The sequence below is a fragment of the Topomyia yanbarensis genome, chromosome 3 (assembly GCF_030247195.1).
Source record: "Topomyia yanbarensis strain Yona2022 chromosome 3, ASM3024719v1, whole genome shotgun sequence".
In the NCBI taxonomy this organism is placed as follows: domain Eukaryota; kingdom Metazoa; phylum Arthropoda; class Insecta; order Diptera; family Culicidae; genus Topomyia; species Topomyia yanbarensis.
Genome location: NC_080672.1, coordinates 360,082,804 through 360,099,950, shown reverse-complemented (window position 1 = coordinate 360,099,950; position 17,147 = coordinate 360,082,804). Strand labels below are relative to the sequence as shown.

General features: G+C 34.8%; 1 protein-coding gene across 1 annotated transcript in view; it reads left to right on the top strand.

The window, feature by feature from the left end:
- The window catches only part of LOC131692132 (5-hydroxytryptamine receptor-like), a 589,846-nt gene that overhangs the window by 300,022 nt on the left and 272,677 nt on the right, over positions 1–17,147 (top strand). Inside the window, exon 3 of the mRNA XM_058979004.1 lies at positions 1,605–1,640. The gene's annotated coding sequence lies outside the window, so the exon portion shown is untranslated. The remainder of the gene's footprint in view (positions 1–1,604; positions 1,641–17,147) is intronic.

The window sequence follows — 17,147 nt, the reverse complement described above, 5'->3', positions numbered from 1 at the left end:
AAAAGTAACATGTAGCCAGATTAATTTCAGCCCACTATATTTTTAGTCTTCCTTTTATATTGTACTGGTACCAAAGCTATAGTAATAAATTATATTTTCAACGTGAACTATGAACACGCAACCAGGATTTCGAGATAAAAAAAACCCAACTTATCATAAACATCCATTTCGCAGCCCAAAAACCGCTAGAAACATCCAGCTGGTGCCGCTGGATTTCGACAAACTACATCAGCCAGCATAACCACTCTAAATTGGGTGGTGCCTGAATTTCCACTGATAAGGCAACTATTTCTTGCCAAAATCCAGTGCTGTAGTGTTGCTAGCTAGCACCGACCGGCCGCCCAGCAGCTTGGAATTCATGAGGTTGGCATAATTTTGGAAGGCTGTCTTCCTCTCTCGCCATAATTTATGGGCATTAGTTTGGTGGAAGCTGTGACCAACTGACGAGCTGGAGATCGTGAAAATAGCACTATCAATTTTAATGGAGCTGGTGCCGCGTGTTGCTACAAATAGATTCCTTTGAACAAATTAACCCATTCGTTTGTTGAGAGTGTCTAGCGCAAATCCTCAACTGGCTAGAGGTGAACCGAATCACGTCCATCTGCTTACTATCTAGAAATTTAATCCCCTTGGGAGATTCGGATCAATATTTTAATCCTCATCGTTGCCCGAATGATGATAATAAATCATTCAAGATTGAAAATAAGTCCGTTTCCGTATACACTGACCCGTCCCCAGCCAACGCCATTTCATTCAACCGAAACAGCTAGCGATGGGTAAGGATGGTGAGGAGAGGGGATTTTATATAGATGCTTTAGCTTTTATTGTTACCGTACGATGTTTATTCGTTTCTGCTCTTATCCTCTGCTATCCCACCCCGGAGTATGACATGTTGGACAAACTTAAATTGAGTGCTGTTTAGTTTTGCGCCTCCGGTGAGGGCGTAGTAGATGCAGTTTTCCCTGAAAGGCGTCACCGGAGTTAAATAGTTTTCCTTAATTTGAATTTAATTGAATTATGTAGTGAGAAATAAATTATTGCAATAGTTGTGTGCGTTCTGCTGGACCAGCAGTGAGGAACGGGTTCCATAACTTAGGATGTGTATAGTCACATGTTCTCAAACCTGAACCTGGAAGGTTTCCTTATATCAGTAGAATGGTATGTAGAAGTAGCTCTGTACTTGATCTGAACGTTAAGGTTTCGTAATCGGTCGAGACAGTTGGACAAAATTGATGTTCCCAGAAAGTTCTTTTTTAACTCTAGTCTGTAGGAATATCACATTTTACCCCAATTCGTCCGTTCAGCGCTAGACGGTGGAAAAAGTTTCTATTTGTTATTCTTTTTTCTTCTACATCCCTGCACTGCGTTGTTTGCTGGAACCATCAGCTCTCTGAAAGCTCTCTGTAGGATGCGGATGATAAATATTTTCCCGATTCCCGTCCATCTGTGCTCTGGTTGTGTGTTTATTTTATGGAGCGTGCGAGCGACGAGGGAGTTGGAAAAAATATTAGAACAAATCGAAAACATTGCTAAAACTAATTGTTCGATGGATCAAACCTCTGGTACTAATCGAATCATTTTTTTTTGTTTTTTTTCTTTTTCAGGAGCAAGCCACCGTTTAGCCGACAATAGCTGTTAAGGTAAGCACTAGCGGCAATTACCATGGGATTTTTCGTTTAGCTTTACTGCATGATTTGCTGCCACGATATTTTGTGAACCACTAAATTATAACTTTAAGAATATGTGTTATACGGAAGATTTCTAAAAAATCGAAATTTTTGACACCTCAATAATTCTTCTCTTTCTCCAATTATTAGGCGTAAGACGTTCTTGCTTTGGTATGCCGAATTTACTATCAAAATATAAACTAAATTTGATTAACGAAAAAAGAAGACACCCTGACCTGATTTTTTTTATTTGGCTGTTCTACGAGAATCAATTCTGAATAGACAAATCTGTGAAGCACTATTTGTTACTATGTTTTAGTTGCCGCAAGGTTCTACTGTATCGATTTTGTTGGCTATTTTCGGCAAATTTGAGACTAATAGAAACGAAAGCAATGAAAATGAAAGACGGATAGGTATTCTAGAGCAAATCAGGTATAAACTTAGAACGGAAAACTAGGACTATGCAGGCTCATATGGACATGATCGAAAGGAAATGTGAAGAATTCTTTGCCTTCTGCTAAGTAGGAGTTGGGCGTTGTACCCAAGTCTACCACATGGTCTATGGTAGAACATAACTCATCATCATGTTTTACCACCGACGCCGGCGATATCGATACAGTAGAACCTTGCGGCAATTAAAACATAGTAACACAAAACTAAGAGGGTACAATTACAATGTACAAATATTTTTTTAACATTGGAACTTTTTTCCACTATCTTAAAACTAGAAAAACGATTCGATATACAAGATTGAACAATAGTTTTTTTCTACGAAAATTTTTACAGCTATCTTAGGACTAGGACTGCAGATCAATTTACAAAAAGGGGAACATATGTTTATGAAAAAGATTAAAGCTATTCCAAAACTAGGAATATAAAAATGTAAATGAGGGACATTGGACGGTCTACCTCGGGCCCCAAAGGGAATCCTTTAACTGAGACCTGGCGTTACAATACCCGGCGCACACCCAGACAACGTGCTCGATGTTGTGCTAGTCCTCGCCACAAGCGCACAGACTACTCTCCGCAAGCCCAATACGCCGCAAATGCGCATCCAATGTGTAGTGGTTGGACATAAGCCGGGACATTACACGTATGAAATAATATAAGTTGAGAATCCAACTTAACATCTAACAACTAATACTCTTTCGAGAATCTCGCTTGAGGTAGTGTAGTCCCATAAGGGCCCATCCATAAGTGACGTAGCATTATATGGAGGAGGGCAGAGTATTGTATTTTGTGATGATGTATGACCACAGGGGGGGGGGGGGGGGGGGGGTAGGGTTCATGTCATGCTACGTAGCTTTTTTAAAGGGAATACGGGTTGACCTGATGTCACGACAACCTTACCGGTTTCATCTAACAAACATTGTATTTTTATTTTATTTAGTTTTGTGGGGACAAGGGGAGAGCGTAGACTTACAGTAAAGCTTCGTAATTACCACGGGGGGTGAATTTAGAGGTTTTGACGAAATGCTACAAGGGGAGTGTTAAAAATCACTCAAAAAATGCTATGGACACATTCTTTCGTGACGTTACAACGATTTGACGCGTCTCTGTTCCGTAAATATACCATAACTTTTTTAAATGAACAGTTACATCAAATATTTTTAATGATGCAGAAAGTAGACAAAATTTCCTATAGGAATCGAAGTACATAACTTGCGTTCAGTTAAAGACGAATCTTTTATAAGCGGTAGTCTAACGTGACGTTACAACGCGTCACGAATCAGTACTTTCCACCTCTTTTCATTAAAGTCCAAAAGTCTGCTCTATAAGATTTTTTTTGGAAAATCAGTCTTCTAGGATTCATTTACAGATGGAAAATGGATGATTTGGCGAGATAAAAGATATTTTTTAAAAACTGATTTATTTACCATCAACTTTTATTTTTCGTGACGTTACAACGCTGCCTATTCAGAAAACAGATATCTCATTGCGTTGTAACGTCACGAAAATCTTGAACTATTTCAACACTTCGTAAATTGCACGTACTGTAACTTTTGGAGTGATATAAATAAGTATTAATCATAATTTGGCATTTTTATAATAATTTGCCTAAAAATAGGGGGTCGTTGATAAATCGCGACACATTTAAGAGTCGACAATAAATCACGAAATGATGATTGAAGTATTAATTTAGTTTAATATTTAACTAATCAAGCAGAGGAGAACATTATTTTCACCTTGTATGCGAATGTATTTCTTTTTGTCCACTGATCAATTCTCAGGCTTTGTGTACTTATTTGAGATGTTTATTTATTATTTGATTTGAAGATACAATCTCAGTATTTAATTTTAATTCTTGAACTCAAGTGCGTTGTTGGCGCTAATAATTTTTCCATCCGGATATATACGAAATATGTGTTGCTTGCTGATTCCGGGATAAGGAGAGGAATCTTCGAAAATTCGGTGCTCTTCATTGAGCTGCGTTATATCACATTCTAAAACTTCAGATACATAAATATTTGGAAGATTATTTCTGGCAATGCGTACAAAATCTCTCGCTGAATTGACTGTATCAATACGGTTGGCTTGAGCAAGAAGTTTCTCCCGAACCACCATTTTCGCCTTTCCACCAATAGCATCACACTTGCCCTTGCCGTGAGATGTACAAAAAAATTTCCACGTGAAGTTTTTATTGTACTTTTTGGCCAAGTATAGAAGTATGCGCAGCATGAATTGATTCTTGAACTCACTAGCTGCGCCATCGCTCCAAATAACTTCTTGTATCTTTGAATCGCTGACGTTCGATAGTTGACCGTAGATATGATCTAAAAAAGTGAACACTGCCTTCTTTTCCTTACTCTTATAATTCGAAACAAGTAGCATTGATTGATCAGTTCTATTTAATTCCACAGCCACTGTGAATAGAGTTATTGATGATCTCGACCATAGGGCGCTCTGAATTTCTCGCTGAGGTTCCGGGATGAAGTTCATAGCGAAGTCCACATTCACCAATCTCACATTATTCGTGTTTTGATCTTTTTTGTGTTCAGAGAACTGGATTCGTTTCAAATTTACATGATTTACAAAGGTTTTCCACTGAGAATGGATTTCGACAACGACTTGTTCTATCGTCGTTTCTTCAGTGATACGTTGCAATCGTTTATCGGGTTGCTTCTTCCAAACGCACCGATTGACAATGTTTGATAGCGGCATGTCAATGGAAAAAAGTTTACCATTGCTGCACTGAGAGCAATTATTATTCCAGCAACTAGAGTTTGCTGTCGGGTCACAAAGCGTCTTGACCCAGAAACTGTCTTCATAATGTATGCCCAGTGCAGCAAGCGCGAATTGAAAATTCGCATGCTTTTCGCACAGACATTGTTCTTGTGGAGTATTCTTCAGGAGTAGAACGTTCTGAGGACGATACTTACAGAATGTTGAAAATGCAACTGAATCATCTTGATGCTCTTCACAAAACATGACGAAAGCTTCTCGCAGATACATAGTCAAAAAGTGTTTTTTGAGTTTTTATTTGCCATTTGGCGTTTGTATGATGACGTGATCTCGATTAGACATGCCTTGATTTAAAAAGAAGTTATTGTACATTACTCTTACTATTGAATTTTTTAACAAATACCAGGTGTTGTATATGATATATCTCTACGTAAATAGAATTTATGAATACAATCGATGAGTTGATTCGGTTCATTGGCCTGTTGAAGTTGCACTCTCATAGGTGATTGTTTATTTTCCGCATTTACTGCTTCGAGTATGTAGCCATGTTCGATACCAATACGCTGCCAGACATATTTTCGCAAAACATCGTCTTGAGGTAGTACTGCTTTTGCTCTAGCAACAGCCTTTCCAGCAGAGCTCCGCGATTTGTATGGAGAAGCAAGGTCGCATCGACTTTTAACACCTGAATTCGACAGCTCTTCCGATATGATGACGGCTTTGGATTGCCGATAGTTTTTTGTTGAATGGCACGTCTTTCCTTAAACTCTTGACTTAGAAATGATCGAAAACGCTGCTGTCTTACGAGCCCTTTTTGTTTTTCTGTCACAAGTTGCTCTGAACTTCGAAATTTAGCCTTTTTATTGTCGCGATATTTTTTTGCACGTTCTGCAGCCGTAAGTGCTGTTTTACCCATTATTTTTGTATTGTTTTCACTATAACCTGTCAACTACTATGAGTTATATGTCAGAGAAAATATGTTTGTAAACAAATGTCTCAATTTTCAGACTGTAAACTGCTTAAGAGAGCTTAACTAATTTGTAGAGAGACTTAAAACTTATTCTCCTCTCACTTTTGAGAGTATTTAATACCTTATCCCGTCAAACCATACGGAAACCGTTGCGATTCCTGTGATGTGATTTTAGATCCTAGATTTTCGCCTTGAACCGACAGTGTCAAAAACTATCATATAAACAATTGAATGAATTCAGAAAAAAACTGCACTGGCTATAGTACGGACTTACGGAACAGAGTGCAGCGAAAATCATATAAAAGATGTTTACAGGTATAAAAGATAGTTGTTTTTCTAATTCTAGAAAACTAATTTTATTAGGGTAATTAACCCTCCGGCACTCGTACCGTTGCATTTTGTTCAACACCTTCAGATAATCTAGCGAAATCTTCTTTCAGCACCAGCGGCTGCTCATTCGGGGAGCCATTCGCGCGAGTGCCGGAGGGTTAATATATACTGAAATTCGTGACGTTACAACGCAAACTTAATCCTGTTGTAATTTCAGTTCCACACATTCGATTTACGAAATTAAAAGTGTTTTGGAAAGGCATTTTTAGGTTGGAAGAGAATTGGGGATATCAGTTTGAACAAAATTATAGTTTTCTGATGAATTAAAAAAATATATATTTTTCGTGACGTTACAACGCGGAAACAAGCAAAACTTCAATCAGTTCAAAAGCAGTTAGTTTTCAAATATTGGTGAAAATCTTTCTAGTTCCTTTATTCTGCACTTAATTACGAACAACTTGCTTCAAACAGGATTAAAAAATCAACACTAGCTTCTTGAAATACAACTTTTCAAGAATTCAATAATTCAGAAAGCATTTTTCCATGAAATTCAATGAACTTTTCTATGCATTTTTGTATAATTTCTTGACATGTCAGAAGTTCGACTATATAACATTCCAATGGTTTAAACACCCCAGAATCGAGAATGACTTACTGGTGTACCAAAATAAAACATAAAAAGAATGTCCTTCTAGTGTACAAGCCCGCGGAATGGGTCTATGTCATTTATGGATGATTCCTTAGATGACACGGGTAAGGTTGTCGTGACATCAGATCAACCCCTATTCCCTTTGAAAAAGCTACGTACCATGACATGACCCCTTACCCCCCTGTCGTCACACAGCATCACAAAATACAAAACTCCCCCCTCCCCCATATAATGCTACGTCATTTATGGATGGTCCCTACCATCGTTTTTTATATTTTTTTTTTATTTTTTACCGCGACAAAAGGGGGCAGGTAGGGTTACCGTCAAGTTACGTAATTACCAGGGGAGGGTGTTTAGAGTTTTGTGGCGAACTACTACGATGGGGGAGAGGGGTACTAAAAATCACACAAAAATGCTACGTCATTTATGGATGATCCCTACGGGTTAGTGCCCCGATAAAAAACTTATCTGAATTTTTAGATCGGATTGGTTGCAGGCATAACCTTTACATTGTATAATTTTACTTTTCAACAAATAAACAAATGAACAAAAATGTAAATGACACATAATATAAACAATTGAGTAAATAAATAAAGATGGAATAAATAAATAACATGTAAATAAATAAATAACAAGCAAATAAATAAATAAATAAATAAATAAATAAATAAATAAATAAATAAATAAATAAATAAATAAATAAATAAATAAATAAATAAATAAATAAATAAATAAATAAATAAATAAATAAATAAATAGATAAATAAATAAATAAATAAATAAATAAATAAATAAATAAACAAGTAAATAAATAAATGAATAAATACTGACGGGCATCAATCGAAGACTACTAAACATGAAATAAACATCCTTTAAACATGTAAAAACACATTCCACGTACTTGTATCGCTTGACTCATGAAAATAAATCTGCTAATATATGTAAAAGTTGTTCTGAAATATGTTGGTATAGGTTTAAGGCTCCCAAATCATAGATATATAGAAATTCTTCAAAAGAATTTTATGACGCTCGTCAATAAAAACCAGTAAAACATTTAAGACTCGTTTTTAATAATTGAATAGATTTTCCCGTACCACACCGGTATGTTCGTAATAAAATTAATTTGCAGTAATCTTAAATGCCATTTTATTGTATATATATAGTACAAACATTTCATCTTTGGACGCAGATATTTTGAGTGAATGGATTGCCGGATAAAAAGGTGGCAAACCATTTTGCGTTGTCCCCTAACGCAAAAATCATGTTTTTTCAATTTTTCACGAAAACAATGCACGATATCTATGAAATATGTTCAGAAGCTATTAGTACTCATCCTTATCTTTCCAAAAATGTGCTATTTGTAGATAACAAACTTTGAAATCGTTGATTCACAGGGGTGCACTGAAGTGTTGTCCTCTAACGCTTTCCGTTACAGTACGGTAAATCCTTCTGCAGAGATACTTTGGGAGCCTACAGAACTGGATATAAACATAAAAGATATAAGCAACCTATTTCAGAAATAGCGCAGCCATGCAGTGGTATGAGTGGCCTAAGGGGTGGAAAGAGAGAGGGGGGGGGGGGGTTATGCCATTAAGGGGAAGGCCTACCTTATAATATCGCAAAATAATCGAGTTTTTATTATATCTATCAATGGATAAACTATCTAAAGATAAATCAACAATTTCAGAGCAGGGTTCAAAGATATGGAATGGAACGCAATATGTCAAACAAGTATGAGAGCGCACGGAAGAATTTGGTCATAGGGAATAACACTCACTTGTCATCTTTAAATATTCTTTCAAATTGACGGAATAACACTGTTCAACACATGATCGGGGAGCAGAACGAAAAAAAATGGCGAAAGTTTCGGGTCCCAGGAAACCCCCGGTGAAGAAATTTTTGAAAAAAAAATGGAGCCGGGCTTCACAGTTTAAAACCAAAGTTTGTATGGAGAACTAGGGGTGTTCAAGAGGCAAGATATCAATGAAAATGGTCATTTTAAATTTTCGCATATAGTCTTACATAAAATGCTTATTACACCGAAAAAGTAATCTATGCAAGTTTTTAGCTCAATCGGACATCATTAAGGGGGTGCGGCGTTTGAAAATTGTTTTCATAATATAAGAAAAAATCAAAAGGGTACATGAAATGCTGAAAATCAAAAAAAATAAATTGTCGGAATATGTTTAAAAATAGCATGAAATATCAGCAACTAGTCTCAAAACAAATGAAAACCGTTGAAAACAAATTATAATTTTTTTTAGATCCAAGGACTTGGAAATTTTTGAAAAAATGATTCGAAAATCGAAAATTTAAAAAAAAATCCCATCGAACTGGGCTTGGTAGCAGCACAAATAAAAAGATGGCAGGGATTTGGGGTTCCAACTAAATCACCGCGAAAGGAATTTTTGAACAAAATTGGAACGGGACTTCACAGTTTACAACCAAAGTTTTGTGAATTTTTTGAAAATTTGCATCTTTTAAGTGAAAATGGACATTTTTGATCGAATTTTTCCAACGTGCTGTGCTTGGGAGCAGACCAAATAAAAAGATAGCAGAGATTTACGGTTCGAACTAAATCACCATGGAAAATTTTTTGGAAGAAATTGGAACAGGACTTCACAGTTTATAATTATTGACCACTTGGAACAAACCACGGTTTGTCTTTTCGGAATTAATTTTCCTCTACATGAACCAAACATTGCAGTTTAACACAGCTTTTTAATGTGTTTATAGCACGTTAAAGTCAAAATTTTATCGAGGATGCGGATTTCTCAGAATTCGCAAATAAAAGATACAATTTCACGAAATTCTCCAGTTTTCTATCATTTAGATAATTCAGTGACAAGCCAGCTGACCCATAAGACCGCAACTGTGTGTAGATTTTTAACATTTTTTTGTACTGTAATATATCTAAATTTTCAAAAAGCTGCGTCTTTCCCTTCTATTCCAAAAATCGCGTAAAATGGCTGCATTTTGATTAATTTCCGCAATCATAACTATTAAGTGTCTTCTTGCAGATCTATGCGTAGAAACGGTTGAACATACGCCAGAGGTTGAACTGGAAGGGCGATATTCTATTTCGAAATCTTTACTTCAACCATATTACTGGTTTTTCGCGACATTATATACAATATGTAAATATCATAACTACTTGACTGAGTATAATCGTTTGACAGTCTTGCCTTTGCTGAGTTGCTTCAGTGTCACATTTGTTTATTTTTAACGCAACAAGAAAATAAATATTGAACCACCCTAATAACGTTTTTCGATCTACCCTAATCAACAGTCAATTTTATTTTCAAGATTTTATAATGTCAAAAAACAAAGTCAGCGCATTAAAATTGCTTGAAAAAACTTATTTAGTCAACAAAATAAAAATTTGTTGAGTCACCCTAATAAACAGTTAATTTTATTTAATATATTTTCCGATGTCAATAATGTATTCAACTTACCAAAACTACTTGAAACCACCTTTTTCGAGCCATTAGAAAATGGCGATTGTGGTGTACAATCTCTTCTATACCGGGCTACACTGTGGTATGCGGTGTGGCCTGTTCTCAATCCATATTAATTTGATTTCTAAATATCATTTGTCAAACACACATAAAGGTGAAACTGGAAATACATCTAGTTTGGCATTTCAAATCTTTGTTTTGAGTTATTTACATGTCTAGATGTAATATACTTCGCTTTGTTTGAGCTTCAACAAACACTTCGGTCGCGTTAGGGGACAGCACTTCATATGCGACCGTTTGTGTTCATTTTGGTATTGTCCCCTAACGCAGCGCATGCAACGGTATTGAAAAAAAATTCATAAAACCACGAAAATCTAAGTATACAGTATTGTTCTGTGACTATCGATGATCAAATTCCTAGAACAAATGGATGCTCTAAAATTTGAGATAGAGCAGATTTTTTGATGAATACAAATTTAGGTTGCACACCTAGAAGAAATAGTGTAAATTTACGTCTCCTGACCCTGACATATACGAGCATCAAAAATGACTTAGTTTTACGTTTGATTTTAATTTTACATGACGTTTAATTTCGTAAATCGTGTAATTTTACTCCTCATACAGCGTTTGTTCTGAATGGTAGGAAGAGTAATTTTATGTCATTGCGCATGTAATGGTGAATGGAACACGGTAATGTTTCGTCATTTCGTAAATTACAGTTTGTTGAATTGTGTCATATTTGCAATTACGTCAACGATGAAATTCAGATTTTTTTGGTGTGTGGAAAATCAATATTTTGCTCTGTTGTACCCTAACGCGACATTTTCACCTCTCAGAATGAAATGACAACCTGAAAAACAACGAACCCATAACATTAACGTTGTGTTAGGACTTTTAAAGTGTTCAATTAAGTGTTTTGAGCGTACATCGTAGGATTTTTCAAACGACAAGCTGTTAAAAGTTGTATAATGCGTGCAAACGTTGTCCCCTAACGCTGGAATGTGTCTAAACGCGGAAGCAATGACATTTATTTCACATTTAAACAATTACTGGCAATATTTACAAAAATTATAAAATTACTAGGGGTCTCAAATTAAGCTGGCCCAGTGACCAAGGATTTATTGTGATCAACAAAACACAGGTCAAAGAATGAATGTAATCGTGACCGTAAAAAAAATATTTACTTTTCTTCATTATTCAAGCTCACAACTTGACAACGAGTCCTAGTACCTAGTACACGAAATTTTAGTACGCCATTCAATTCAACACTCAAATATACACCATAATTAGCCACTAACTTGAAATATATTGAAATATTTATTAATTACAATCCTGCTTAGATACCTAATTAATTATAATTGATAATACAACAAAAATCAAATGCTCTTAATACACCGATCCTGACCTGCTAGAGACAAACTGTAAAAGGCATTTATCATCAACAACCAACTAGTTTCCGGAATGTTATGCTTGTTATTAGCCATATTGAATTTTTGTCTAAACTCTACACAATCTAAAAAAATACATTTTTATCAAATGTTTAAATGTATGCAAGTGAGCAAGTTTATATTTTATAGACAATCGACCTATTCAATTGTTATTATTAGTTTCTCATTCGAAAAATTGTCTCTAATCCATGTTTTGGAGCATTTTTCCAAAAATGAGCTCTTAATAATTCAAACAGTTATTTTATTTTATATTGAAGTACATAATTTTACAACTATGGAATTTCGGTTACGAGATAAGCTACAAGATCCCCTTCCCACAATTTTCCAAAAGTTCTCATGACGCTTTAAACACGGTTCTCAATTTAAGGATCACAGAATATTTTTCCAAAAATAAACTTTGTAGAATATTTAATTAAATTCGTCAGTATCAATTTTTTGCCTTTCTCAATAGAAAGGTATTGCAATTGCTCTGAAAACCGACTTTTTAACGGAGGCCCGGAGGGCCGAGTGACATATACCATTCGATTCAGTTCGTCGAGTTCGGCAAATGTCTGTGTGTGTATGTATGTGTGTGTGTGTGTATGTATGTATGTGTGTATGTGCGTCTGTGTGTGTATACGCGAACACAATCTCACTCACTTTTCTCAGAGATGGATGAACCGATTTTTACAAACTTAGTCCCAAATGAAAGGTGCAACGTTCCCATAGGCTGCTATTGAATTTCTAATGGATCCGACTTCCGGTTCCGGAATTACAGGGTGATGAGTACGATCACGCAGAAAATGTCGATTTTAAGAAATTCTGCAATGAATGTATAATGGTGAAAATTTTTCCAAAATGTGACCACAACTGCTTCAATTTGTAGTACTAGGTCATTAACAGCCATTCAAAGTCTCTTTGGTCACATTGGCCACCATCATCGGTTCCGGAAGCCCCGGCGGAAGTATCCAAATTCAGACCAACAGTCACATCGGTTTCTCGGAGATGGCTAGACCGAATCAACCAAACTTAGTCTCAAATGAAAGATGTTACGTCCCCGTAAATGGCTATTAAATTTTATCCCCAACCGACTTCCGGTTCCGGAGTTACGGGTTGTGGCGTGCGATCACATAGCAAATTGTGATTCAAACCGATACTCCGATGGAAGCAAAAAAGGTAAAAATTTCGCTAAAATGTCTCTCAAATAACTTAACTTTGCAGTTCTAGGTCACCGACGGCCAAACAAACTTTCGTTGACTACATTGACCACCATAGACGGTTCCGGAAGTGCCCGGGAAAAGCGGCCATCTTTCATAACTAGCAAACTCATATCAGTTTCTCGGAAATGGTTGGGCCGATTTTCACAAACTTAGTCCCAAATGATAGCTATATTATCCCCACAGATGTCTGTAAAATTTCGCACGGATCGCTTGTATGGTTCCGGAAATATAGACTGAACGGTCCGGTCACACATGAAATTCCCATATAAGCCGTAACTCAAATTTTTTTTCAAAGGGGGGACCCCATGAAATTTCAGAAATCGAATTCGTATTTTTGATGCAAAACATCTTTAAAATGCATGAAACGTCGAGATTTTATGTTATCTCGAAAAATTTTTTTTTATAAAAATCGACTTTTTGGGACTTTGCCGATTTCGCACCTTTTTTTCAGTTCAATATTACCGTGGCTGTTTTTTCTTTTTCAAAATTTTAGAACTCGAATAATGATTTATTTTCCTGTATATAGTTGTCATGTGATGTACAATAATAAAATGTAATATATGCATTTAAAAGCTTTTAATGAATATAAACAACGCACACATTCTCGTGATTCATGATTGAGAAAGGCACAATTGCACCGCTAGGTGGATTAAAATAGGTTTTTTTTCAATCCAATTAATTTTGGTTTGGGGGGGGGGGTTAACCTCCAACATTCGAACATCATTTCTGATGTAAAATTTCGTACTGAATCCGAAAATGGAAAAAATTTTAGTAGAACAGTTTTCGAGTTACAGTAAAAAAAAAGAATTTTACCTTTAAAATGAAAAGTACGTTCAGTAAAATCCAAATATCTTCGGTTGTAGTGCATCGATATGAAATATTATAATGTTGAATTAAAGATAATTGAATGCACTTTCGGTCGTTAGAATATTTTGTTTTAGTGCGACTACTGGTTCTGGCGTTATTTACGAATCTATTGAACTTTTTCTTGATATGATACACCACTCGTTATAAACTAAATCCTCACACATAATAAAATTGGTTTTTTGAAACGCTAGTTGCTCAACTGGATTTTGTACAATGTTAATACAAACTATACGAAGCCATAGAAATATGTGATACTACGTCAAGTATTATAAAATTAATAATTTATAAAACTTTTATTAGTTATCCTTCGCAGAACATCTAGCAGTTCGTGTTTTGAAATTATGTAGGACGTCGAATAAGACTTATTTTAGGTTTAAAATCTCAAAATTTGAACTTCAGAATGATTTGAAGAACGTAGAATATTTTGTAATTGCACTTAGAAGTTTTAAGCAATATATTGTAATATTCTGAAATTTTGTGAACCAGTACAGTAAAATCGGTACATCGTAGAAGCCAATGTGAATCCCATATAATTTCAAATTATAAACTTCAAGACGTTTAATAACGTAAAATAAATTGTTAGTAGAACAAAACGTGACGAAATAGGTGGATAAGTCATCATTCGTGAAGCTAGTGTCCGAATTTAACATGTTGCACCTTCATAAGCTTCCGATGTGTGTATCCAGGCATTGTGGAGTGTGCAGTTTACAACGTTTCTTGAACATATGCGACATTATGCATATTTTTAATGCCAAATTTGTGATGACATTACCCCACTGAGCCTGAACTTGTTGTTTTAAGAAGTCTAGAATCATTTGGATAAACGAGTTCGAATATTATCCCACAATAAATTTTCTCGAAATTCTTCCACTTCCTTGTTTAACAGAATTCTTACAGAGAGTATTTCATATATTATGAAACAAAGCCTAGAAAAATTGGAATCGAGATGGTTCAATAAGTTGACCCAGAGAAACTTAAAAATCTCTATTCTACAAAAATTGAATAACTTTCACAATTTCCATCCGATTTAAACTAATAAGTGCTCATTTTCATTGGTTATTAGTAGGCTTTAATTTTCCATAAAAATATATTTTTAGGATTGCTTTATCTTGCCCAAAATATTGACACTAAAACAAAATGTTCTAACGATCGAAAGTGCATTCAATTACCTTTAATTCAATATTATAATATTTCATGTCGATATAGTACAACCGGAAGTATTTGGATTTTACTGAAGGCATTTTTATTTTTATAGGTGAAATTATTTTTTTACTGTAACTCGAAAACTTTTCTACTGTGAATTTTTTGGACTTCATTTTCGGATTCAGCACACGATTTTACTTTGAAAATGACCACCAGCTTATTTAGTTCAGAAATGTTGTAAACTAGTGTTATCAACGTTCCTAATTTTAAAATGGCCATTGAATTAATATAACAAATAACACTAGTATACAAGAAAAATGAAGCTTCAAGAAAAAATATTTTTTAGACTAATTTTGGGTCGCTGAACACGAAAACAATATTCATTTTTTCGTTCAAGGAAGCGATTTTGTGATTTTCTCAAAAAAAACTCGTTTTTGAGCACTTTTTGTAGTTTTTAGTCAATATTTCGTGTCAAAATCATTCAATTAATTTAGTCAACATGCAGGTTGAAAGGTGCCGAGATGCCCTTTCCAAAAACATGTAATATGTGTCGATCATACGTAAAATTTTTAGTGTTGCAAGCGACCAAAGTTTAAAAAAGTGCATTTTTGACCATTTTTAAAAGTTACTCATTTTTAAATGATTTTTTAACGAAAAACAATTTTTTTTCGGACCTTTTAGAATCTAAAATGACAAATAATATGTTTACCTTAATTTTAAGCCAAATATCACTAACATCGGATAGAAAATGAAAATTTTATGATTTTAGCGGACCCTGCCCTCGTACGGCGGTTTAGAGCGTGTAGCACTGGTCTCATAAGCCAGTCGTCAAATATTCGAGTCCCTATCAGGAAGGAGTCTCAGTGGGATCGTAGCACTAGCCACGTAATATTCTGTGAACTAAGAATCTGCTGTAAAGCCTGTTGAAGCAGAAGGCTAAAATTCCTTTAATTCGTAAAATATGTACTCACCACAGACAAAAAAAAACTTTTCCAACGATATTTCCACATTTTAAAAAGAGCACTTAGTTGTACAATGAAATATCCAAAACTATTCAAATGCCGCAGGATGGATGGATGTAAGCTCGAGAAGACAGTACCCAATACAAACAATAACTATCAAGTTTAGAAGACTATTTCAGCCGAAAGTATGATTGTGCGAAAAACAAAAAGTTACAATTCTCACTCAGTGCTTCATACGATCTACATTTTTCATCCGACTTTTGTGACCATTGGATTAAAATTTATGCAAAAACATTGTTTATCTCATTCGATTCTAAAAGAATTTTCTTCTGTCCTTGATTTATTATAAAAAAATTACTAGAAATATGCATTTTTTTAGAAAAGGTCGAACATTAGACTTTTTTTTACTTTGGACGTTTGTAATCATAATAAATGTACATTTCTCGACAAACATACGATTACGGCTTAAAAGCCAACTGTCAAAATTCTCTTTGAAAGGAAATTCCGAACAAACCGTTACTGGCTAAACGAAGTTCATAGCAGTTAATGCAAGAGAAAACTATTTTCTTCTGTTTACGTTGGCGGGTAACAGTTAAGGAATTCCACGAAGATCCGTCCGAAAATCTTTAAAATCGTGACCGACCACCTTAGATTCCAATGAAACTTTACACGTTTCACCGTCATGCAAGACTAAATATTTTCCACAGGTAATAAGATTATTTTGACTCAAGAGCAACTTTTCAAAAGGGCGTAAACGTTTCTACGTGTATGAATTTCAAATTTTTTTGTTCGATTACTGTATTTTATACAGCAAAGCTATCTGGGACGAGTTACAGGGAATGAATACTTCTGTATGAAAAAATATACACTGAAAAAAATGTTGTGTCATTTTTCAAAAAAAAAAAACAAAAATTTATGATAAAAATTTAAATTGCGAAAAAATCCATTTTTTAAATTTTTTATATTTTGTTACCAAAAACCTAAAGAGAAAAGAAACATTTTGAATGTGATTGCATGATGGAGAAAAAATCGGTAAAAATTTTCCTAACAATGACTTCGTACATGTTTTTAAATTTCATACTAATAGACATACAAAATTGTAATTCTATTACAGAATATAATTCTAAGCACCATTTAAAATCAACATGCATTTAACAAAAATATTCCAAAATGCGATAGTTTTCGAGTTATTTGAAATTTTGCTCCTTCAAAAACAATTCATTCGTGTAAGTATGCTCTTTGTAAAAGTTATTCGCGTTACCTCATCAAAA